At 42.4% G+C, this 25522-nt stretch overlaps 1 protein-coding gene and 1 long non-coding RNA gene across 2 annotated transcripts in view; one reads left to right on the top strand and one right to left on the bottom strand.

Annotated features, from left to right (window-relative positions):
- The window catches only part of CPQ (carboxypeptidase Q), a 450704-nt gene that overhangs the window by 217706 nt on the left and 207476 nt on the right, over window positions 1–25522 (top strand). The window lies entirely within an intron of this gene.
- On the bottom strand, window positions 986–17833 carry LOC122904417. The gene is made up of 4 exons (XR_006384200.1): window positions 17500–17833; window positions 7170–7225; window positions 3443–3502; window positions 986–3157 (listed from the first exon to the last, which is right to left on the bottom strand). It is a non-coding gene; the product is annotated as an uncharacterized LOC122904417 (long non-coding RNA).

Below are 25522 nucleotides of genomic sequence, written 5' to 3'. Positions count from 1 at the left end.
GGCTGTGACAGTGACTATACATTGAAGATCCTCTCAGTTACCTTGAATGACTTCTATTTACTTAATTGTTCTGTACTAGCTCTATGGATGGTGAATAAGACTGTTTTTTGCTTTGTTTTGTTTTGAAAAACCATTGGAAACCATTGGACCCCCAGCAAGGGGGAATCTCAAAAAAGCCACCATTTTGAGGCTGTGCACCATTCTGAAGCAGAGCAGGTTTGACTCTCCTTCTGGAGATGATTGATCATTCTTTAAAACCTGAAGTTATTTTTAATTCTTTTTTTTTATATTTAGGGCTGAGAAGCAAGGGAAAGGTAAGGGGCCTCTAAAGAAGGTATCAAAACTTGAGAAAGCTGTTTTTGTCTGCCCAGGAGTCCTTCCTTTGAGAATGGCCCCTCTCCCAACATTTGTGCTTGGGGTGGACTGCCAGCTCCCACTACTAAGAACTGGAATCTTGAGCAGGAACACACAGGGACAGAGCAAGTTGGGGATGACTCATTCATGTTGTTGTTCTGTATAGTTCAGGATCCTGAGCCTCAGGTTTACCTTCTGAAAAATGGGGTTTGTATGCCTCACAGAGTTGAGGATTCAGTGAGATGTTGCCCATGAAAGCTTTGGCACAGAATAGTTATCCAATAAATATTTACTGTGCTTCGAGATTCTGGAGTTCTTTTTTCCCTGAAAGAAGGAAAGGAAAAAGTAGACTCTTAATACTGGAGACGCATGAGGTGCAGAATTATTGATGGTACTTGAGAAGAACTTGCAACCATTCAAATGATGAATTAGGAAAAGATAATCAGGGTGATTGTGAACTGTGGAATGATGCACTGCTACTTTAGCATGACACTGTTGTTAAAACTCACAATACTTCATTCTTAAAAAAAGATCAGTGGTATGAAGGAAATTCAAGCCGGGGGTGAGGGTTTGGAGGGGTGTGGAGGGAAGAAGAAGAATGTTAGTCTATAAAAGGATAGCCATCCAGTCATCCAGTGGCCAAATCCCTTTTTTAATGAATAGAGTTATGGCATTGCTCCAGCATATTAATAAATGTTCCCCTGTGGGTGGTGAGAACTTCAAACGTGAAACAGTGCATATTGGATTTGATAATAAGAATATAGAGAATTATAAATGAGTTGTCCAAGAGGCATCTGTGTTAAGGAAACTTAGGATCAAGACTTTGTGTATTCTAGTCAATGAAAAGTTGTGGGCAGAATTAGGGTGCTGTGGTGGAAAAAGAAAGGATCCCGCTGGCTGGTGGAACATTGATGTGAAGTTATGGGGGAGTTTCGATTAAGCATGTATCTTTGATCTTCAATATGCTGTCTAGAGAGCATATTAGAAGCTGTAGGTTCAGCTACATACCTACTTAAAATTGACTTTTTGTTATGTTATTTCTTGTTTGATTGACCACCAATTTAGCAGCAGTTGTATAAAAAGTAGGTTGGAATTTGGAATGCATTTCTACATGGACATGAGACTGAAAATCCCTGTTTATCTTACAGCATTAGGTATACTAGAATAAGGTCTGAGAATAAGAGAAAGTTGATGTGAGGGGCATAGGGTGATGGAGGAAAAAACTAGAGACTTTGGGCCAACATTTGGCAAACAAAACAAAACAAAAACTTAATAATAGATAATGTTGTCTTTGATTACGGCTCCTCTTTTTTGTCCTTTTCCAATTCCTGATACTTTTTCTTCCTAATAGAACCCTCTTGTTTCAAAACAACCTGATGAGGTTGGTATTATCCCAATGATACAAATAAGAAAGTTGATGCACAGAGAGACTTATGTAACTTGTTCATGTCCACGTAGTAAGTAAACAGGCAAAGACAATTTCATAATCAAGTATGCCTGGCTCTAAAATTCATGAATTCTGACATTTTTGTCTTGTGATATCTGAGTTAATAGTGCCACCATTAACAAAGTAAAGGAATATACAAAGAATATGGGTTGGAATGGATTATAGGCAAAGGAAAGTTGAATTGAGTTTTAGGTTTGTTGATTTGAGCTGCCTTGGAATAGCTGTGTCCTGTTATCAGGTCACAAGAGAAATTCTGGTTTGTTGCCTGGAGGTGGGGCATGGGTACTGCTGGACTGTTTCATTTGCTGCTGAATAGTGGAGAGGATATAGGTGGCTACATAGACAGATAGCTAGATAGGTAGGTAAGAAGGTAGGTATGTATATATGTATATAGATAGATAGAAAAGTTTGTTGGTGAGGTGGGTGTTGAGAAGTTGGGACATTTCTGTAGTCACTAGTCTGTATTCCTATTGCTTAGCAACTCTATTTTCTCATGAAGCTATGGCAAATAGAACTTTCATATTTTTTTGTGTGTGCCTAAGGACTGATAGTGCTGCCTATGAATGATGCATAAGTGACAATTTTGTGTTACAAGCTTTACTCTGACTCTTGGAATCATTGAATCTCAAGGTTGGAAGGGAACTTAATATTCTCTCTTGGATTTGCTCTGTATTCAGACTTTGCTTTATACCTGCATGAAGTCCTTACTGACACATCCCAGTCCTTTAGGTAGCACTCCTTCTATGAAAGATCTTACTTTTGAGGTGAAATCTTTCTACCTGTAAGTAGATATACCACAGTTGTTCCTAGATTCAACCATAATAAACAAATGAGCTCCACACGAGAGCTCATTGCATGTAGAGCTCATTTGGAAACAGCCTTTATGTATCTCCTAATTTTCTTCTTACTGAGCTGAGTCTCTCCTCCCATCTCTTCAGTGATCCTTTGTGGAGAAGGACTCATTGGCCCAGGTTCTGGAAATGTATTCAGCAGATGGCCTCCATTGTCATCTCCTTCAGGGATTGTTTCACTGGCAGAAAGCTGCTCCTACAAGGTCACACTGTGTCCTGATGTGGTCCACATCCAATGACTGATTCATAGGGGCTATAAATGCCCAGTTATTTCAGTCCAGTATGGGACAACTGACAGACCATTTTTGTTCAGAGCTGCCAGTGGGGTCAGCTGAGGTCATTGTTGAGCTGCATCTCAACCCAACTTCTCCTTCTGTTCTTTCTCGTATTCTTCCCCTCCCTTTCTTAGGTGTTCATCCCAAGGGCATGCCAACCTCTGGTGCAGTGCAGTCTGATTCCTGAGAATCCAATCTGTAATGTGTGGCTGCAGGTCTTCTCATGAGCCCTACACGAGAAGGGATCATTTCCTATATGATCATAATACATTTGGCTTTAAAGAATATTTTAAGTTAATTTTCATTATTATGAATCCAGTGTGGAAAGTTGATATAGTAGAGAAATTTTTCAGTGGCAGTTTCTTAGTTTAGGTTTCCCTTCAAAAGCATAGCCTGAGATAGGAATTGCATATGAGTAGTTTATTTTTGAGAAATTATCCCAAGGGACAGAAGTGGAAGACTAGAAATAGCAGAGGAGGGAAGCCAATCCAAGGGTTCATTATGGAGCTACTTACCACTATAAGCAGCTGGGATGTGTTCCCACTGTGACCCTCTGAGAAGCCAGGTAGAGGGGTCTGCCAGATAATGGAAGAGGAGAGAATTTAGCCATCAGTTCCTGACTTCCGTTGGTCAAGCCTTGCCTTATGAGATTTTAACTCCTTTGCATCTTCAGGTTTGTGCATGCCTCAGAACAGCTGACTGAGTACCTGTCACTTTCCCAGGAAGCAGGCACAGAAAGCCCAGGGCAGAAAGTGAGACATGCCAGGTACAGCTGAGGCAAATGCTATCGGGTTACACCTGTTCACAACTGGTTGCTGCAGCAATTGTGGGCCTAAAAAGTTGGACTGAGAAGATACAAGCCAGGGCAAGAAAGGACCAATACAGGGTAACAGCTACAAGTAATAACATTGTGTTTCTGGAACTTTCTTTGTATATGGGTTTTATGAAGACAAAATTCACTGGACTGTATTTTCTCCTAACAAGTCCATAGAACTATTGCTAGGCTTCTCTTCTTTGATCATAAGAGGTAGAAAGACTTTCGGATGCATTGGAAGTAGTGAAATCGTACACTCACTCATGAATAAAATACTTCTTTTGGCTAGCTAGACTTATCAATGGTAAAATACCACAAAGAGAAATTGCAGAAACCACTATAAAAGGTCTTCACATTCCTTGTGCTTTTCTACCAATAGCAGACATTTATTGCCAAGTATTTTGACAATGCTTTGTCTAGGAGTCCCTTTAAGCATGTTTGATTTAGTTGCTCTGTGTCCACGGCATTTCAAATGTCACGGAGATCTGAGTCTGGTGGTGTTAAGCCATGCAGCAGTCTATTGTTAAATTGGGATAAGAAGTAAAGGAATTGAAAAGTAACTTGTAATCGAGATGAAAGATCATCTTTCATTGACTAGAGTCAGGTGCTGATTTAGGGTCATATCCTGTCTAGGGACTACTGTCCCTTAGGCGTGGATTAGCCACTAGTGACTCAGCTCTGAAGTGGTGAGTCCCAGTGATCTCCATCCTTTCATAGCCAGTTTTTCATTGGCAGCTTCCTAATTGGCCAGTCTTTGGGGGTGCCAAGTGGCAGAGCTACGGGCTTTCTTTAAGAGATTTGAGAGATGTAGTCAGACAGCCAGTTACCATTTTTATTTACTTTGGGAGAGCTTTGGGTCCCAAGACCCGCATAAGACGGCCCTGGTAGTATTTGCACTGTCTAACAAGACATATCAAAAATTTCATAGTTGTCATCCCAGGAATGGCAGAAGCCGAAATGAGCAGACCAGGATGGAGAGGCTGGTGAGAAAGGAAGGGGCTTATGAGAGCCACACAAGACCAGCTATCCAAGCTACAGAAGGAGGAAGGTCAGTTAAGGCAAAGAAGGATAGACAGGGTTGAGTTCTTGAAATTTGTCTCAGGAGCAGGCAGCTGGTTAGGAGGCTGAGTGGGAAGAAAGAGGTGGGGCCCAAAGCCGGAGAGCCTAGGAAGTCAGATGTCAGGTTGTGGCCCAGATTCCTAGTAATAGCAAATATTTATTTTGTGTCACTAGTTATTATGTGTCAGGTGCTGTTCTAGTCATTTTGTATGCATAAGTAACCTTGGTCTCACACTAAGTTTTTGGGGTAGGTGCTATTATTATCAAACCTCTTTAATGCATGAGCTAACTGAGGCACAAAGGGGTCAGATAACTTGTCCAATTGTCCCATGGCTCTTACGTGGTTGAGCCTGGCTTCAGACTGGGCAGTCTTTTCCCAAAGTTCATGTTGTTCTGAATGTTGCTTAGTACTTCCATTCCTGCTTTTGAGGAAGAAGCTTCTTACATATTATGCTTCGAGATGGAAGCCTAGGTTGGTTCCGAATATGTTGGGGGAGGGAAGGAGATGGGAGTGTCTGACATACATTTTGTAAGCTGCCTCAGATCCATCTGGGCCACCTGCCTCTTGCTTTCACTGTCCACACAACCTCCTGGTAGTCTGCCTAGGAGAACTGGGCCCTTGCCCTTGCCTGTCACTGCTGCTTGGCCAGCCAGTCCCCTGCTTGGAGTTTCTGGCTCTTCCTGCCATTTCAGGAGTTGGATGACACAGTCAACCACAGGGCCTGGGATGAGGCCCCATGAGCACTGGAAGAAGCTGGATAGTACATTCTGGAAGTGCCTGGAAGTTAACTACCCACGGGGTGAAATTTGACAGAGGAAAGCGAGGGACAGGCTGGAAGTGGCTAGATAAGTGCCTTCTTTTTTTCCTCTGTCTCACAAGTGACTCCAAGGCACATGTTTTCCTTCTGGCACATCCAGTAACATCCTTTGTGTCAAATGGATTCACCTGCCTTGAGGACCTGTTGTGTCTCTCTGTGGTTTATCTCAGAGTGATAGGCAGCATGGTCAGTCCTCACTTGGCATTGCCCGACCTCGTTCCTAATCTCCCTTTCCTCCTTTTTTTTTTTTTTTTTTTCTGGGTTTACTCCACCTCCCTCCCTCACCAGAAAATCTCAAAGCCAAGCTGAGAAAGTGGGCCTGGGCTAAAAAGTGAGAACAAATGGAGAAGCAGGCAATGTCTCAGCAATACTTCTTTGTTGAATGACAAAAGGACATCGATTCTTTGAAAAACTCATTTAGAATAAAGTGGAAGTTGATATTATGACTAATGGGGAAGTTGCAGTGCTTAATAAGAAGTTAATTTTACCACAACATGAGCACTTACAAAGGAGGAGGGAATTTTAGGAGTGAAAAACCTTGTGGGAGTAATCTCTCCCTGGTTAGGCTGATTGGAGATAGTATTTGCTTTAGAGCTGTCAGGCCTTCCCTTCCTCCTGTGTTACCTGTAGCGGGGAGAGCCACCATTTTCTAGGAGCTTAGGTATAAGCCCTACGCTGCCCTAATGGTTAGTACGCTCTCATTTAGTCCCTTGAGGTAGGAAAAAGATTCAGTGACGTGACTGCTGAACAGCTAATGGGTGCCAGGGCCAGAGTTCACACCCAGACCTGTCAAACTTCAAGGCTTACGCTCAAGACTGATGCCTCCTGCCTTGTGGAAAGTTCTTTATCAAGGGAAGTTATTTGGAACAGGGAAACGCCACATGGAGAGGAAATATGGCAGGAGAGCATCTTAGTCCCTTTGTCCTCATTTAGTCCAAAAGCAGCTTATGGTGCGGCCAGCTGCTGGGGTCCACGGCATCCGTGCCCACCTGCCTGCTCTTGGGTAGTAGATCGTGGGTACTTGGAAGCCAACAATACCTCCCATTGTGAAGTAGTAAATGGGCCCTTTGGCTCCTTGACCTCACCTTCGTGTATTAGAGCAGCGTGGATAAGTCCTCTGCGTCTGCCTGGCAGAGCCCTGCCCCGATCCCACCACAGCCAGCGGACTTCTTCCTCAGGACCTTTCTTGGTAGGTGTCCTTAGAGGAGCCAAGTTGTCTTTACAATGATTCCTATGATCTAAAGCTCTCACTTCCCACCTCTCCCTCCTTGGGGCCTCCCCAGGGTTTTGTGTTCAGGCATTAAGTAGGACTTTATTTGCCAGGGAGGGAAGCCATAGTACAGGAGATCCACACAAAGGAGAATACAAATTGCATTTCCCATTTGACTTTGAGGTGTCTCATACCACTTCTCATTACCCTCCTAGTAATGTTTTTGTGGTTGTCTTTGTTTCATTTTCCTTTGATTTTGTTATTTGTTGTTTAAGTGCTGGAGACAAAAGGCCCTTGTTGAAAGTCATGAGTCCTGGGACGTGACTGCAGCTGTGGCTTACCAGTGGAGGGTGACCTTGATCTACCGCCCAGTCCCCTGGGGACTCAATTCATTCACCTGCAAAATGGAAGAGGGGGTGAGATTATTTATTCCCAAACCGTGCTGATCCTGAGACTCACCACAGATGCTATTTCAAAACGGCCCCATCTCAGACCTACTCATCACAGTTCAGGTGAAGGGAAGACAAGGGAGCATAGGGAAGGAGGAGAGGATCCCCAGGTCATTCTGATGTATAGTTCAGGACCCACTTTATGCAGTCCTGCTGGTAGCACCGCTCAGGTAGTGCCATTGGCTCTGTATGGACTTGTGGGCATACAGTATGGTTGGGGCCTCTGGGAGTTGTGCAACACAGCCCCATTGTGGGAGCTGACTTCTGCAGAGAGTCATTTCCAAGCATGGCACTCCTCGGTGTTAGGACAGTAGAATGACCTGCCGAGTAGGCATCGGCCCAGAAGCCTGTGGTGAAGGGTGGGAACACAGTAGCTATGACAACAGAGTAGAAACCTGGAAGGAGCTTAAGAACAGCTAGGGAACATTGACTCACAGGAAGCTGGCTACCAGATTATCCATGTTACTGGTACCTATCTAAGAAGAGGGATAGGTCTATGAAGAAGTCGGGCATCACAGATGGCTTGGTCCAAATGGTGGGCCTTGAGTCAGAGCTCCCCGGACAGGGTTCAGTTGAAGAGAACAGGGCTTTCTCCCAGCTAAGCCAAGCTTATAGTTGCCAACTAATATCTCCAGTTGGGGGGTTATTTGCTTTTGTTTTCACTTTATGTATTATGATGTTCTCTTTGAAAAAAATAGTCCAAATCAAAGAAAAGAAAAAAAATTGTTCATACTTAATGAGGCCTGAGTAGAAATGTCACAGTAGCTGCCAGAAGCTAGGCTGTATTGATAAAAGACTAGAAAAAGAATCAGGGCACTGGGACAGATAACAGGTTAAAATTCTGGGGGAAGGTGGTTAGGATGGAGTCATCATAAGTGAGTATTTTTTTTCTTAAGCTAATAAGATGCTGCTGAGCAGGCCTGAATGAAGTATGCTCATTGCCTAGGACAGTACTTTGCTTATTTTGCATTGAAAGCAGTTGAAGCACGTGTCAAAAGTGCAGATTCCTGCCAAGCCCCAGCTATTTCGGAGTCACTGGGTATGAAGGGGTCACCTGGGCTCCTCATTTCACATGAGCATTCAGGATCCACACTTTGAGAATCCTGTCCTAGATGTTGAGAGGAAGGATGGGGAGCTCTGTCCCAGAATTACATTAGCTCCTCTGAGCGTTAGGTTCCCTCCATGTAATATGAATAGTGTTATTTTCCCCTACCAAAACTGCAATCCCCAGAAACAAATTTTCAAAATACAGTGGCTACCCATCACCTGTGTTGTGATGAGCACTGGGTGTTATACGCAGCTAATGAATTGTTGAACACCACATCAAAAACTAATGATGTACCATATGCTGGCTAACTGAACATAATTTAAAAAAAAAAAAAGAATTTAATGGTAAAGAAGAGCTAAAAAAAAAAATAAATACACCGAATAGAAGAGATGGTGCTAATTACTTACCATAGAAATCTACGAGAGTTAAAATCCATTTCCTGGGCTTCTGTAAGCCCTACAGCTTAGTACAGGAATATGCATATGGAAGGTGCTATGCATTTGTATAGTGTAGTACAGTATATACTGTTGGATTTGCTTAGGAGCCCTTGAAAGGTTTCTAGGATATCAAAATAGAGAACTGCTGTTAGTTATGTCTCTGTGCCTATTAGAAAACAGGATCTTCCAGAATAATGTAGAAGGAGAATTTACCAAGACAGATGGATGGAGGGAGCCCAGCAGATAAGGAAAACAAATACTGACCAATAAATTATATTCATAATTTATTTTATATTTATAATATATTTTGTTCCTTTTTGGGAAATGTGTTAAAATCTAGCTGCTGTAACAAAGAGATCAAGGATGAAGTGGCTCAAACAAGAATCAACATATTTATTGCTCATGTAGCAGGCACGAATGGTACATTTCTCCCGAGTAGCTCAGCCGCCCGTGGTCATTCAGGGTACAGTTTCCTTCCATCTTGTTGCTCTGTTATCACCTAGGGCACTGTCATCATTGCATTGCAGAAGCTGGCTTGTCACCCAAGAAAGCGAATGTGAAATCTCTCAAGGCTCCGACCTGGATGTGGCCCATATCACTTCCATTCACAAGGCGTTGGTGAGCCTGAAAACTGCTGCCATGCCTAAGTGAAGGGGGTGCTGGGAAATGTAGCTGAGCTGCACAGCCATAAACCCAGCTCTGCCTCTATTACTAATGCCGTAGATGAGGGGGAGAATAGAGCTGGGGACTACCTAGCAGTCTCTGCCACAGGAAAGGTATATGGTACTCTGAAAGTGGAGCCAATCACTACCTTTCATGGCTGCACTAATTAGCCAGAGCTGTGGCCTGTGCTGGGGAGTATTCTGTTTCCTTTGACGTGTTGTTCCCAGCCTATCTCAAATGTCATTCCTAGTATCCACCTAAGCCTCTAAGTTATTCTGGGCAATGTGGATGTTGGCTTTCCCATTTCTCAGTTGTGGGGTTCTTCTCTGATAGCCCGTGTAAGGTCATGAGAAAAGACTTATTGAGTCCTGTCCTCAGAGTTAATAAATGTGCCCTTGGTTGAAATATGTTGGCAAAAATACCAGTGTGAGTTTTCTTCCATTTGCCGTTCCGACAGTTGTGATAAAATGAATCTCAAGTGTGACTATTGTCACGTCATCAGAGGTTCTGAACATTAAGAATGTTTTCTTAAGGATCATCCAGGCAGAAAATGAGTTCACAGATTTTCAGCATTTTTACTGATAATAATAAGTCCCTGTACTCTCTTTATTCTGTACTACCTATTTAATCTCTCCCTCCCTCCCTTTCTCTCTCTCTGTCTCTTTAGTGGGTGGGGGAAAGTCAGGGAAAGAATGTTACACCATGACTATGTATTTCTAAATTCCTCAGGCTTGTTATTTTGTGATACAAAGCACTATTTGAAACAGGGTCTTATAATTAGCTGCCTTGGGATGTTCTAAAGGTGATGTCACTTGGCTGCCACGCATCTTGCAAGATGAGTGACTTGGGCTGGAAATTGGCAGGTGACAGACACTTTTAAGGAGGATGCAAGCAGATTGGTAGAAGTGAGAGCTGTGCCTGAATGGCTTCAGTGGTTTAGAGTGATCTCCCCGCCATGTGAATTGGAGCCTTATGAGACTATGATGTGACTCCAGTGCAATGAAGGTCCTTCACAGAATTGGAAGGCAAGGCTGTGAGGACTGAGATTGTTCAGGAAGCTCAAATGACTAAAGGCAGAAACATTCATGTGTATAAGTGGGGAACGGGAGATAGATTACTTTTCTTACAACTAGCTGACATTGTCATTAAAGTTTGTCTTACTGGAAGAATTATGCAGCCATTTCTCTTTTCAGTTTCTCTCTCTCTCTCTCACACGCACACACACACACACACGCACACACACCACATAAGCACATATATTTGGAGGCAGGGATGTTTGGTTTTATTTTGTAACACAATTTAATAGCCTCTTCTATTCTCCAGGAGATCTAGGCTGCCGGCCATGTTCCCACAGTATTATGGAATTATTCTGGAATTCTTCCCTCTACCCTCAGCCTGTCCCATCACCCAAGTGATTTTAGTGATTCTCTAGGGCCTCACCAACATAGCTTGGTGAATGTTTCATCTTGGATTTTATGTTTTGCCACTTGTGATAGCAATGTATAATAAAACCAAGATGTGACCTGTTTTGTGTCCAAGAACGCATGTGTCCAGGATTCTGCCTGTGATGGGCAGTGTGCCTTCAGTGAGGGGACAGCTGTGGTGTGAGTGGATCTGTGAGGTAAAAAAGGGCTTTAATTTCTCTTCTTCTTTTCCCATGGTTATAAAACTTTGTTATGGTAAGCTAACCCTCTGATATCATATACAACTGCTGGCATTCTAGATTGTTTTAATGGCCACTCCTTATTGCTTAATCCTAAGCATTACCATCTGTTTCTTTCTTAATTATAAATGCAGCAGGAATTCACAATGACATCAGCAACGGTGGAAATAAAATGGAGTTAGAGGCCTTGTACTTGACACCAGCCAGGCTTCCTCTAATGCTTTTCTTCTGTTATAGGCATTGGCTGGTCAGAGAGAAAAATTCCTCAGCAGTTTTCTCTCTCTGTGTCTCAATGTACTTACTTTGAGCATATCATGCTATAAGCTGAACATTTATTTAAGTGAGAGCATTTTAGTGAGACTGAGCTGTGTCCTTGGAGCTGGGGATGTGTGGGCAGATCGTTCTCACAGTATCAGAGGCCAGCGGTGTGATTGTCCTGCTGTTATTGGCATGTGTTTTTGTGAGAAGAGAGATGAATGGTAATAGCCTGATGACATGAGTCATATCCATCCCCCAGAGAGGAGCTGGGAGTGGACATCTAAGGGGCTGTGATCAGCCCACTAGTAGCCAGTCTGCCTGTCCCTGAATAATGAGGGTGCATTTGTGGAGGAAGGTCATGTAGAAATTGAAGGAATATGTAAGTCTGCCTTACTTAGGCTTATATTTTTCATTAAGTGGGAAAACTTAATGAATTTTAGACTCCTAGCATTTTAGAATTAAAAGAAATCCTTAGGAATCATCTAGATCAAAGCCATGTTCTCTTCTTCCTTTGTCTGGTACTTGACCAGGTTGAGCATGAGCTCTGGAGTCAGCAGAACAGGGTTCGAATTGTGAGCCACCTATATGTGCTTTGCATGCTTTCCCCTGAATTCTCAGAGCCTTGGTTCCTCGGTGACCGTGGATATTTCATAACATTTCTTATGGAGCCTACCATTTGGATTAAATGAGAGAGAACATGTAAATCCTCGTCCATGTGTGGCCTCCGGTTTTCTTCCCTTCCTGCCATTCACATTTAGGACAGTTGAAGAAGTGTTGGTCAGAGAGGTCAGATGCCTCATCCAGTCCACCATAACTAGATGGACCTGGAACTGTAAGTAATTTCTTCCAAGATCAGTGTTTTCCAAGATTTTTTCTCAGTAGGTCATGTCTAGACCTGTTGTCTTTCTCTATCCATGTTACCCATGGAACTTTTGTATAATAATAACCCTAATAATTATCACTTGTATGATGCTATTTAATCTATAAAATATTCTTTAAAATGTACATTCCCATTGAATGTGCGGTTGCTGAAATCATTATTAAAATCACATCATTACTCCTCTTTTATAGTTGGGGAAACCTACAAGTGTCTTGTTGAGGTCACACTGAAGACTGAGTGAGGACCACAACCCAGGTCGTGAGACCCCAGTGTGTGGGGTTCACTGTGTTGTAAGTGCACGCTTACTGTTAGGCCAGCATATAGAGCAAAGGACAGAGACATGAAGCAAAGAGCCATCACAGTTGTTGTCCACAGTTTAGTAGCTGCAGGTAGGATACTTCAGGACAAGGATGCTCCCAGAAGAGAACAGTTTTCTTGAATTATATTAATGTTTTAGCCATCCGTGTGCTTTCTGGCCACCAGAAGGATCCCCTGGGTGAGTAAAAGAGGTAGAGCAAGGGACGGTGGGTTTCCACCAAAAGGAGCTGGAGAACCAAACCAAAAGAAAATAAAATGTACAGCAATCAGGAAAGGCCCTTGCTCCAACATGCAGATGAGTGGTTTGCTGCTTCAAAAATGCAGCTCATAAATGAGAAGACCATGTGAGTTGTTTGTTCCTGCCAAGTCTAGGTTCAGGCCCATAAGGGTCAAGCTGGTGCCTGTTCTCACGTGGGCCTATGAGGGCTCAGCAAGAGAGGAGTCAGTGGGCCTTGTGCCCGGCCTTGCGTCCCAGGGCCCTGTCCAGACGAGATGTCCCCTTTGTGCTTTCCCAGCCTCTAGGCCTTGTGTTTTGTCTGTCCCTCGCTCTGTGGTCAGTGATCCTCGGAGATAAGGACAGCACAGTGAGTGTCACTCCCATCCGGTCTCCCTTGGGTAATGCCATGCTCCTCCTGTCCCGCGTCACTGAGCCGCCAGGCCCCTGTATAATAAGCAGGCTCACTGAAAAGTAGTCCTTTCCGGCAATAAAACTAAATCTTTTAATCTCAGAAACCCTCATATTGACCATGTGCAGAAAACCATGCAAATTTTAAAAATGTAAATATTGACGTTCTGAGGTTTTCCTATGTAACCCGATTTAGTTTGACTTTCCCATTATTTCTGCTATTTCTGGGGGCATTTTACTGAATCCAGGTTTATAAAGCAGCACAGGGGCAGTGTTATTCAGAAGGTAATAACACGGTCTGTGGAGTCCGCCAGACCTGAGGTTGAGTCCTGGATCTGCAGTTTCACCGTGTCCCCTCACATCAGAGCTCTGAGCCTTGCTGTCCCCATCTGTACAATGACAGCGATGGCGCCCACCCACCGCCAGCTCTGGGAGGACCAAACGAGCGGCTGCCTGTGAAGTTCTGTTAATTCAAAAACAGCATTTTGCCTGATCTCACTCCCAGAACCGGATGAGTGATTCATTTGTGATGTTTTCTCCTCATTAGGAAGCTTTAGCTAGACAAAGGTCATTCCGGATTCTTTTACCAGGTGAGACACATTCATTTTATTGAAAGAAATAAAAAATATTATTTTTAACACTTTGTACCTTGCTATTAGAAGTCAAGTCTTATAACATCAGTAAGTTTTCACTTCAGGTTACTTTCATTTCTTATCCTTTCACTGTGAGCAAGGCAGCAAGAAAGGCATGCTTTCTGTTATCTTGCATACGAATGTGAAAATACCTTCTATGTGCCAAGTACATCTCTGTGAGTATATTGTTTGTTTTAATCCAGCCCTTTTTTTTATAATGTCAGAAAAATCTTCAAGTTCCAGTGTAATAATAAGGACTAGAAATGCTTATGAAAAAGTACATTAAGAGATAAGGCTATTCTTGAAGACTCGGGGCCATATCAACAGGTTATTATATTTTTATAATTCTATTAAATCCAGGCATGTGCCAGCCAAATTCACGACTTTATATAGGGTGGGTTTTTTTCCTTTTCTTTTTTTTTGCTTTTTGCTTTATAGAATTCATGCTAAAATAAAGGACTGTGAATTCCTTTGCCAACTCTTTGAAGGAAACAGTAGAATCTGACCTACCTCAAAGGAGTATTAAGAGAAACAACCGAGTTATATTGCTGCAGGGTTAGGATCTTTATTAAATAGTCTGGAAGGTCAAATCTGCCTTAGTTGCACAGAGTGATTCCATATGCTTTCCTCTGAAACTTCTCCTTTATATCTGTAAGTAGGGCTGTTCTGAGCCCAGTGTGAGAAGCAGCAGTGGACGAGAAGCTCTGTAATGAGGAGAACGCACGAGACATGCCACACACAGACAACTCATCCCGATCAGGACACCCTCAACCCTGGCAAGGCTCGGACTGGCTGCTCTCTCCCGCACTTCTTTTTCCTTGCTGCTCTGCTCCCACCACACACAGGGCCTGAGCTTGTGCGCACCCGTATGCAAACAGCCTTCTTCCCTTAGGAATGCAAAGTGTAGGCAATGGTGTTCTAGAAGAAAAGGTACCATGATCCTCTGCTTTGAAGAAAACTCTGTATTCAACCCTTTGATTCTGCTAAATATGCAGAAGCATGAAGCCAGGCAATCAGGCAACCACATGTAGCTCTAGATGCATCATACATATGGACCATTGTCCACACTGCTGGGGAGGCTGGCAGAATTTTTTAAAATGGTCATAACACATATGGTCCCTTGCTTGTTGCTCTGGCTTCCGAGGTCTTGCTGATCCAACCACATCATCCTTATGCTGTTTCCAGGAAAGCAAATCTCTGTTTGCTCTCAGGCTGTGAACTCCCTGAGCTTCCCTAGCACAAGGTGGTGGAGAAGTTAATCCAAATGACAGTGATGGGCAAGGAGCTTTGCCATACCCCTGCTCTTGCAAGGAGAAGGGACAAGTGTGAGGTGTCACAAGAGGAAATTAACTGGATTGAACCCTTTCAATTTAGTGTCTGGGACCCCCACTCAAGCTTTTAAGCTGTAAGGGATGATACTTTCCAATTTCCTTTCTAGCCAAGACTTCAGGTTTGATTCAGGGTGGAGTGTAAATTGTTCGTATTTTCTAAATGTCCTACTTCCCTCTCTCATCATCCAAAACTTCAAAAAACAACTTAAGGGAAGTTGTTTTGTTTATGTAGCTATTTATAAATCGTTATTCAGTTTGAAGTCTTGCTGGTTGCTGAAAACTTTACCAAAACAAATGGTTTTGACGGGCATTTACTTCTCAGCCGTTACTTTGCTGTTTACACACCCACATGATTACCTTGAACAGCACTGCAAAGAAATTGCAAGATAATGCTGCCTCAACACATGCTAGGTTTACAAAGTGATTATAAATGGTTTTTAAAGAAAATAATTCCCATTCTTTTCATCGTGTTCAAGGTTCTCTACATAATTGTGCCCCACGCGCATTGGGAGACTGGTGGGTAAGTTGGGGCACACAGCCAAAGCAATTTAGCTGTTTTTCAATAGACAGATTATATTAGTGCTGCTTATACTTTTGCTTTTAAATTAATTTGACCAACATTTATTGAGTACCTTCAGCATGTTGTAAGGAAGCTTCACCTCTCTCTGGGTTTGAGTTTTTTACTTGTTTTGATTAGTTTTGTGAAAGGAGGACTTTATAGCTATGAAAAGGCAGTGGTAGTTACTACAACCTAGATATGAAAAAAAAAAAAATCGATTCATTCCTTGAATGCCTCTGTCCTGGAGCCACTTATAGTAATGGCAGCAAGACTGTGAAAAGGCAAGAACGGGGCCCTGAACAGAGCTCCAGGGATCCGTGTGCAGCGGTTACAACAGGTATAGGTGGTAGGAAATTAATAGACAGAAGCACTGCGAGGGGGGCTGGCATTTTATCTATCCTGTGAACAGGGTTAGGAAATGTAATTGGCTTGTGCTCAGAAAACTGAAATACGATTTTTGTGATAGTAATTTTCCCTGCAGCTTTGGCATTTTCCTTTCCATTAAACTTCTTAGTTTTCAGGGAGGGTAATATAGCCCCGGTCCTGCTTTGTCATTTTGGGATGATTTATTTTAAAATTATAGTAAGGGATTTTTGGTCAGAATTCCACGAGGCTAATTTCAAACCGAGTTCGCTGACTCCAACTAGCCAGAAATGGTCCCCACCTCCAGCATATAGAACAGGAAGTGGTGTGCTTGTGTGCCAGGAGTAAGGCAATTGCTCAGATGGAATAACACTTGGCAGTTTTGGGGAATTTGTTGATGGAAGCCTAAATCGTAGGTTAGAGACTGACTTGTGGGATGCATTTCTGCCATTTATGGTCCATTGTGCAATCAAAAATGGGAAAAATTACTTACTGCAGCTGGTTCTTTGCCACTGAAATCACTGATGGAATAACCAGAGGGAAATCTTATAAGTTATCAGAAAAGATGGATTGTGATACAGGATGCTGGTTTTGTGGCTTATCTGCCTTGCCTGTCTCACAGGACATGAAGGAGGAAAGAGAGCTGGGGAACAGTTGGTGGTCCTTAGCACTGACTCACTTAGTGATAACTGAGACCTGCAAATGACGTTTCCCTTCTGCCACTGCAGGGGCCTGTGATTTTTAACAGTTGGGGCTGTAAGAGTACCCTTGTCATGATGAGCACCAGGTGATGTATGAATTGTTTTAATCGCTGTGTTGTATACCTAAAACTAGTATAACATTGTGTGCTAACTAACTGCAATTAAAATTAAAATGTAGGGATGGCTGGGTGGCTCAGTTGGTTCAGCCTCTGCCTTTGGCTCAGGTCATGATCCCAGGGCCCTGGGATGGAGTCCTGCATTGGGCTCCCTGCTCAGCGGGGGAGTCTGCTTCTCCCTCTGCCTGCCACTCTGCCTACTTGTGATCCTTCTCTCTTTCTCTCTCTCTCTCTCTCTCAGTCAAATAAATAAATAAAAATAAAATCTTTTAAAAAATTTAAAAAACCAAACAAACAATGTAAAAAAAAAAAAAGAGTTTGGGCCTTAGAAAGGTTCTTTTTCAGTATGTCTCTTGTGTCTAAGGCCCTTGGCATAGTTGGAGAGGAGGAGACAAGCTCTCTGAGTGTCTAACTAACTGCCTAGTCTAGGAACTCACACACTGTATACCTAGAAGTCCGCAGGTGGAATGCTGACCCCCAGAATAACTATAGCCAGTTATTACAAGCATGCCTGTGACTGAATGTACTTTTTTCTTTTTCATTCATGGATTTGTACATATCCTTAAAAAAAAAAATCACCCTAAAAATAAGATTTGCAAAAGAGGAAATAAGAAAATACACTACTCACCCACGTAGACCAAATGGGCTCCTCTCCTCACTGATGAATTCTAAGTCATTTGAGTCTTTCTGTACTTGTCTCATTTAATGTTCCTTTCCCAGAAGACCTCACCATCATTCACCTCTGTGTCCTCCATCACTGTGCTCCCAGTATTGAGGACAGATCTTCAAGATGCCTTTCTTGAGGATCCTATGTCTCTTCTTTCTAATTTCCTGCTTCCATTCTCTGTGCTTGGGTTGAAATGTCCTGCTCGCCTCAGCCTTTTCTTTGGATTGTAAGTTCCCTGAAGGGACAGCTGCAGTAGACATCTGATATTTTAGCGTACTCAGCATCTGCTTCCCCTCCTTCTGGAAATAGTACACTACTTACTTGGGAGAACGTACTCTTTCCTACTTTGCATGCAGGCTAGGTAACAATCCAGTTAGGATGTTTCCATTCCGGGCACCTGGGTGGCTCAGTCAGTTAGGTGACTGCCTTTGGCTTGGGTCATGATTCCAGGGTCCCGGGATCGAGTCCCACATTGGGCCCCCCTGCTCTGTGGGGAGGCTGCTTCTTTCTCTTCTTCTGCCTGCTACTCCCCATCTTGTGCTCTCTCTCTGTATGTGTCAAAAAATAAATAAAATCATAAAAAAAAAAGATATTCCCATTCCTCTGTGCCCGGAGGTGGTCACAATATGCAAATGAGGCCACACAGAGCCTTGTGATACAGGTGGCCAGTTTCCTGGGTTATCTGCTTTACCTGCTGTTCTGAGAATTTGAGCTTTAAATAGAATTCCTCCACAATGGAAAAGTTCTAGAGCTCATTCTTTTCAAGGGACTTCTCTGAAGAGAAGGCAGGAAATCCCTGGTGCCTGCTTCCCATCCTTTATAAAGACTGGTCAGGTAGCTTTACCTTCATTCTGTGAGCTGCCCCGTATCTTCCCAATAAATCTCTTTATTTTGTTCTGGTTGGCCCAAGTTGATTGTTGTTCATTGACAAAATATCCTGATTACAGACTTCTTCATCTAGTGCTCATGTATACCTCAATGGGGTGCAACAGTTTTAAAACATTGTGAGGCTTGTTGCCTACAGTTTTGAAAGTTCTAGAATTCAAAGTGATCATGGATATGAACTAAACCAAATATTTTCCCTTATATCACTTCAATTCTGTGAAGAGTTTTAGAAACTTGTGAGTTTAAAATGGTGAGTTAGAGTAGAAATAATGGAAATTTGCCATCTTCTTAAAGTGAACTTTTTACTGAAGAACAATTTTGAATTTACAGAATTACTGTGGAAACAATGCAGAGTTCTCGTATAACTCACACCCAGTTACTATTAACATCTCACCTTACTATGGTACATTGGTCATAATTGATGAACCAATATTGATGTTGATCCATATTTTATTCACGTTCCTTCAGTTTTTCTCTAGTGTCCTTTTCTTGTATCAAGAGTTTTACCCAGGAATCCACCCTACAATTAGAAGTCTCATCCCTTAGACTCTCCATGGTATGAGGGATTCTCAGACTTGTCTTGTTTTTGATGGCCTTTATAGTTTTGAGAAGAAGCAATCAGATATTTTATAGAATGTCCCTCAGTTGGAGTTTGTCTGACATTTTTCTAATGATTAGACTGAGCGATGTATTCTTGGGAAGAAGACCACAGAGGTAAAGCACCCTCCCATCACATCACATCACATCAAGGGTAGATGCTCTCAACTTGACTTATCCCTGTTGATGTCGACCTTGGAAATCTGGCTGAGGCTGTATTTGCCAGTTTCCTGCACTGTAATCTGTTTCCCCTTTTCATACTGTACTCTCTGGAAGGAAGTCAGTGTGTGCAGCCTGACTTATGCTCCACCTCCTTAAGGGTGGCATATCTCATTGGTTACTCGTCATTCTTCTGCACAGGAAATTTGACTTTCTCCCCTTGTCTGTCTACTTACCTTTTCAATCTTTCATTTAATTAGTATGGATGCATGGATATTTATCTGTATTTTATTTTATTTTACTTATTTATTTTTAAAGATTTTATTTATTTGACAGACAGAGATCACAAGTAGGGAGAGAGGCAGGGGAAAGCAGGCTCCCCGCTGAGCAGAGAGCCCGATGTGGGGCTCAATCCCAGGACCCTGAGATCATGACCTGAGCCGAATGCAGACACTTAATCCACTGAGCCACCCAGGCGCCCCATTATCTCTATTTTAGATTATAATCCAATACTGCTTTACTTTGCTGCTCAAATTGTTCTACTTTGGCCATTGGGAGCTCTTTAACTTGGCTCCCCTGTCCCTTTGACATACTCCCATTCTTGTGGGTTTTTTGTTTTCGTTTTTGTTTAAGCACTTTCTTGCTTTCTGGCCATGCAAGGTGCTCTAGGTTTTTCATGCTTATTTTCTGCCCTTGTTCTAGAATCAGCCATCTCTCCAAGGAGCCTTAGTTCTTTCACTGGAGAATGGCATTAAAAACCAAGATCGGGCATTAGGTATGCTTGTTATTCCTGGGGTGTCATTGCTGCAGATCCTCTCAGCCAGCAGAGCAAGGGGGTATGGGTTGGTATACTAACCCATTTATGTATTCATACCTGGAAATAATTCTATGGCTAACCATCTTATCTATATTAAGTTAAACATGAATTCATACTGTCTCCAGCTCTAATGCCTTACCACACTGTCACCTTGTCCTCTTCCTTTCCTGTTACCTGCCTCCCCAGCAGTGAGAAAGCTGGCTCCCACCAACCTCCCCACAAGTACTTAATTGTTCAGTTCCCGTCTATGGGGATTGTTCTGGTGTTGGGAACTCACACCCCTGTGGGAAACAGCTTCATCACCTGGAGGCCGGTGCTTGTAGTGCAGTTCATTTTACCTTTAGCCTTACGGATTCCACTCATTTCTGGAGTTACTTGGATGAGCACCTTACCCCCCTCCTTCTGCAGTGGGGTTGTTTTACACCATGATATTTTTTAAAGTATACTTTTATTTACTCAGAGAAGAAGTACATAGCTGAAGATGTCAAATAGCGCTGAAGGGCTCCTAATAAAAATAGCAGTCCCCTCTTTCTACTCCCACTCCATCCTGACCCATTTCCCAAGAGCAGCACTTCCAGCTCTTAGCTGTTTATGCCCATACGTCTGAGCAATGTGCCTTATAGCTGTCTTTGGAGCTGTCGATTTTCAACATGATGCATTGATTTCCTATTATTGTAGAAGAGGATTAGCTTTATTTCACCTCCTTCCCCTTACCCATTTCTTCACATTCATAGTTATTTCACATTTTATTTTCCTCTCTCCCTCCCTCCTTCCTCCTTCCTTCCTTCTCCACATCCAGCAAGGAGTCCAACATGGGGCCTGAACTCTCGGCTCTGAATCAAGACCTGAGCTGAGATAGGAGTCAGATGCTTAACCGACTGAGCCACCCAGGCACCTCCACCATTTTTTAATTAAGTCACTATTCTGTGTTTATTTTCCTTTTTGCTAATTTTTGAAAGCCCTGGAATTAATGATTACTTCATTCTATGTATTTATCGCTCTTACCCAGCCCATATTTCTTTCTCATGTGATCAAACTCATAAGATGACTTCCAGTCCTTCTTACTCCTGATCCTCACCTCCCAGGACCCTCTGTTTTTTGGGTTACTTCATTGGGCATAAGCATAAAAAGCCAGGAATGAGGCTGCTTGTGTGTGGGAGCTGGATGGAAAAGGAGACAGGGGCTCTTGTTTTATGTGCAGGCTTTCACTTCATCTCCCTGTTCTCAGATTCGTGCTTTCCTCTTCCTTCCACTGTGTCCAGTCACTGAGTTCCAAGCCTTTCTGAGTCCCCTTCTGTGACACTTAAATACCTGTTCTCTGGCCTTGGGAGAATGTGGGTTGCAGGTACTTGTGTGTGGGCATGAAGGAAATAAGGACCTGGGGGTATACATGCTTTTTATAAACACTTTCAAGCAAACTTCCTGCTTTTGACCCTGTGTCTCACCCCTGCTTCACAGGTAGCTGGCACCTCTCATTCCTGTACCTTCCTTAAGCTCTCTGCAGTGATGTGGCTTGTTTCTCTTAGGTCCCTCTCCATTTGCTCTGCCAAGTCGGCAACAATTCCCATATTTGCTTTGCACCCCTCACTTCATGTGATTCAGTGTTTCAGATGTCTTTAAATTTCCCAAAGATTGGGTTGGTATTTGTGTTTCTGAGACTATAGTTGTTTGGGTGGGGGTGATTTTGAAAAGAAAAAGGAGCCCCATCTTAAACAAGAAGTCTTGTGCCCGGGCTGCATTTCCTATGACCCATGCTGGACTTAGCTCATGTTACCTCTTTGGAGAAGGAGCAGCTGAGTTCTTTAAGCAAAGAAAGTTACTTTGGTTTTTGCTTACATAGAATTCGGACGTTCCTCTGTCACGTACACACTACACTGTACTGTAATTGTAATACCTCTGTCCATTTTCCCCACTAGACTGTGAGTCCATCTAGGGCAGGAACCACATCTATCTAATATGGGTGTACCCTAAGCCTTACACTGTGCTGATTGTGTGACATTTACTTAATACATGTTTATTAAATCTAAGAATAAGTAAACAGGACTATGTTTGCCACAGTCACTCTGAACAGATCCTAAAACCTCTGGAATACATTGTCGTTTCTCAGACACCAATCTTACAAGTTAAGGGATAATGTTGGGCTGAACTAGAATCTCACATTTTCAAGTTTTTTTTTTTTTAAAAGATTTTATTTATTTATTTGACAGAGAGAAATCACAAGTAGACAGAGAGGCAGGCAGAGAGAGAGAGGGAAGCAGGCTCCCTGCTGAGCAGAGAGCCTGATGCGGGACTCGATCCCAGGACTCTGAGATCATGACCCGAGCCGAAGGCAGCGGCTTAACCCACTGAGCCACCCAGGCGCCCCACATTTTCAAGTTTTCACCCAGTTTTATATCCCGGAACAGTGTTGCCTCTTGGTGTTCTAGGGTGACCTGGAAAGGAATTGTAGGAAATTGAGGATACTATAATTTGAGAGATTGACAAAAGAACTGGATTTTTCTAATTAGATAGAGACATCTTTCATACTTTAATATATTTTCTGTGCAGATTTGCTGTGATTTGCCTTTACAACTAATTAATTTAGTGGTGAAATTAACTTGAAAGTTTAGTTAGGGTTAAGATAAGAAAGCCACTGGGGTAACAATTAAGAATGTGGGCTCTGGAGTTAGAGCTGAACTTGAATCTTAGCTCCTTTGCTAACCAGTAGGGTAGGTCATTAATTTTTCAGAGCCTCAGTTTTTCTATACTACATTTGGGATAATCACAATACATATATTATTGGGTGGTATGAGGATAGATAAAATAATGTATGTAAACCACTTAGCATAATGCCTGGAATGTGATAAGCTTTCAACAAATATTACTCTATTTGACAGTTAAAGTAATGCCATGCAAGTATCTAATGGTTGTCTAAAATAACTTGAAGAAGTTTAGTGAAAAAAATTTGGGGGTGAGGATTGGGATCGGGCAAAGAACATTTAGCAACCTGGGGAAGCAGGGGTACTTTCTTCACTAAGCCCTATTAAATTGAAAGATTGTGTTCTAGCAGCCAAGGAAAAGAGCAGCTATACAAATCATTTCTTATGATCTAAAGTCCATTAGCTACTCCATTTAGCTGTTAATGTTGTGAGGCCATCGGTGTAAATAAATGTGTTATTTGGTAATGGACTTGTTTTCTTAACAATTATAATATATTGTTCTCTCCAAAGGCTATAATTTAACTCTGCCATTCTGCTAATTACTCAGCAGATCAGCCTTCAGTGTTGTCTCAATGTCTCATCCCCTTCCCACATTTTTATATTAAAACTTATATTTAGTTGGTGTTATGGGCTGAATTCTGTTTCCTCCAAATTCATACAATGAAGTCCTAATCCCGGTACCTCAGAAGGTGACTGTGTTTGGAAATAGGGTCTTTAAAGATGTGATTAAGTGAATTAGGCCCGTAGGGTGAGCCCTATTCTAGTATGACTGGTGTCACTCAAAGAAGTAATTGGGGCACACAGAGAGACACCAGGGGTGCGTGTGCGCAGAGAAACAGCCACACAAAGAGAGAAGAAGGCTACCTGCCAGCCAAGCAGATAGGCCTTAGGAAAAACTAGACTTGCAGTCTCCACAACTGTGAGAAAATACATTTTTGTTGTTTAAGCCCCCAAGTCTGTGGTGTTTTATTAGGGCGGTCCTATCAAACTAGTACAGTTGGCCCTGAGGAGGAAAATTCATTCTGGAATTTTTTTTTTAAGATTTTATGTATTTATTTATTTGTCAGAGAGAGAGAGAAAGAAAGCCTAAGCAGGCAGAGGCAGAGAGAGAAGCAGGCTCCCCGCTGAGCAAGGAACCCCACATGGGACTCGATCCCAGGATCCCGGGATCATGGCCTGAGCTGAAGGCAGCAGCTTAACCGACTGAGCCACCCAGGCGTCCCTCATTCTGGAATTTTGGATCTAATTTTGTTCCTTGTAGTTTATAAAGCACTTTACGCACACTTCATTTGACTCTCACACACTCCTTTAAAGTAAGTGTTATTAACTTCATTTTACAGATGCTGCAACTGGGGGCTCAGAGAGTCCGTCCACATCCATTGCTATTCGGCACCGGAGGGATTTGAAGCCGGGATATTTGATTTAAATCTCCTTCTCTTTTCACTTTACTGAAGTGTCTGTCACTGTTACCACAAGGGTAGAGAACGCACCTGTTCTTCCTCGTGTAGTTTATGTACTTGACTTGTTATAAGACGGTTTTGACAGGTTACCACTGACAGGTTAACACAGGCAACTGTGGCTTTCTGCCTAATGCCAGAATGAAGAAAACAGCGAACTTGCCAAATCCGAAGAGAGAGTATGTTTGTTTATTACTCAGGTTCCAGAAGCTAACGTGTTTCAATTCTCAGTCATTGTTCGACTGAAAGTGAAGAATGGAACACTGATATCCCTGTCGTGGTGGTTGTAGTGTGTTTGTTTGTTTGTTTGTTTTAGCTTTCAAGGTATTCCATGTGGTTAGATCAATGTTTAGTTTGTTCATTCATTCTACAAGATTATATTGAGTACATATTATGAGCTCAAGTTCAGACATCGGTTTTTGAGGTAGGAATTAGTGTGTTCATCGGGGAAAGATGTGGCTGAACAGGAAGCTGTTGGCTCTTGAGCCAGCGAGAATGTTCCTTTCCATGTTATGTTGAATATATACCTTTCCCCATTCGCAACTTAAGCTTTCAGGGTTTTCCTTTGTCCTTAGAAAAATGTCTGTAGAAGTTTGCAACAGCTGCCCTCAAAATAATGTAATAAGTGATCTTTATATATATATAGGGGACATTGAAGTAAAGATTTGATTTGGGATTTCTTCCCTGTAGTTACAGACTACAGTTTAAAGATGTTTATGTAGATTATATTTTTCTCACCCGAAATTTTACTTCAAGAAATGAAGAATGCTCCTATTCTTCCCTCTAAGAGAAGAAGTGACTTAAAAATTCATCTTCTTAAATTAAATTTTTAAATTTCGGAGACCTTCACTATTCTTGTGTGCCAACACAGAATGTGTAACTTTAATTCTCTGGCCATCTAATTAGAAAGATGTTTCCTAAGTATGATCAGCATTGGAATTGGTCCAGAGCCCATATTTATAAAACAGTAACTATGACAACCCATCCTTCCCAACCAGGTTCAACCCCTAATACTTTCCCAACTGTCTGTTTTACAAGATGACATAAGTAGAGGGTTTGGGGTTGGGGGGTGGGGGACTTTGGATGATAATCAAAATGCTTTTTGCAAACAGAGCCTTTAAAGCTGTTTGTTCAGCAGCATGTGATTCGGACAGTGGGAGTTCATCAGACAGCAAGGATTAACCTCCGAATTTGTTTCTCTTTTTCCTTTGGAAGGGGATAGACCGCTGTGAATTCCATGTACTCAGCCTGAGCTGCCAAACGGGATTGGAAACTCTTTGACTCACTAGTCGCTGAAACATGAAGCAGGGATAATTCATTGTTTTCCTGGTCTTGGTGACCCTACGTAATAGGGTTTTGTTTATTTAAAA

Source organism: Neovison vison, chromosome 4, assembly GCF_020171115.1.
Source record: "Neovison vison isolate M4711 chromosome 4, ASM_NN_V1, whole genome shotgun sequence".
Taxonomy (NCBI): Eukaryota; Metazoa; Chordata; class Mammalia; order Carnivora; family Mustelidae; genus Neogale; species Neogale vison.
The sequence above is the reverse complement of the archived record's forward strand: the minus strand, read 5'-3'. Positions and strand labels throughout refer to the sequence as shown.